Here is a 1,244-nt window from a genome sequence, read left to right on the forward strand (position 1 = left end):
TCGATCCCCTTCTCTCCTCAGCGGCCATGGATGAACTCCATCCCCTTCTCTCTCCAGCAGCCATGGATGAACTCCATCCCCTTCGTCACCCATCCTTAACCCTCTTTTTTTCCTGCAACTGTTGAAGAAGCTGCAACCGGCCATGAAAAAGGTTGCGTCCACACTCCGAGGTGCTGGAACCGGCTAGGGAAAAAGCTACGACCACCTTAATCAGAGGTGCTGGAATCACACTTTTTTTTGCTGGAACCATCTGTTCTTTTTCTTCAAGAACACTACTCTAGTTTTTTTACTGAGATATTTTTGCTTCAATCATATTAATTTTTGCTGGAACCATCTGTTTTTTGTTGCTTTAAGAACACTACTCTAGTTTTTTTGTTGAGATTTTTTTGCTTCAATCATATTAATATTTGTTGGATCCATCTTATTATGTTGGAACCACTCCAAGTTTTGCTACAACGGTGTTCGATTTTTGCTACCACCGTCTTTGCTTTTGCTACTCCACTATTTCTGATTTTTTGTTGAATCGATCTTTTATGCTGGAACCTCTCAAAGAGAGAGAAAAAGGAGGCTGTGAATGCCATGGAGGGAGCCGCAAAGATTACAAAAAAATGCTACAACCAGCGTCCTAGGGAGCTTCAATCGAAGGTGATGAATTTTGGGGACCGGCCGCAACCGCGAAAGCTGGAACAGTCGACGAAAAAAGCTTCAACTGTTTTCTGAAAAAGCTTCAACCATGAAAAAGCTTCAATTGGCGTGAGAAAAAAGTTGCAGCCGACGGCATGGCGGTGTGGCAACGGACGGCGAGGACGGGGACCGGCGGCGAGCTGGTGATGCTTCAAGGCAGGCCTAAGAGCTTCCATGGCGGGTGTCCAGACGAGCAACTGGATGTGATTTTTTAGAGAGAAAAAAACGAGGCAAAAGGCTGATTTGACGGTTGGTAAAAAGGTAAACTAACGTGCCAAATGCGACCGGCCGAACCGTTCCGCCGGTGCGCCGGCGCCTATCAGTCACCTTTTAGATTTTAGGCTGATATTATGATGAGAGGAGGAGTAGTTTATTGTTTCAAACAGGTTGTCTTTAAGGGAAAATTGTTGCAAGCAGGTGTCAGAACTAGCCGATAGAGCCTGCAGCCAAAGCCCAACAAGAAGAGAAGCTCATCAAACAACATCGAGATGATGACTGCGTTCTTTAACGGGCCCAAACACAGCCTAAAATTTCGGCCCATTGGACAATTATAACAGCAG

Source organism: Triticum dicoccoides, chromosome 7A (genome assembly GCF_002162155.2).
Source record: "Triticum dicoccoides isolate Atlit2015 ecotype Zavitan chromosome 7A, WEW_v2.0, whole genome shotgun sequence".
Taxonomy (NCBI): Eukaryota; Viridiplantae; Streptophyta; class Magnoliopsida; order Poales; family Poaceae; genus Triticum; species Triticum dicoccoides.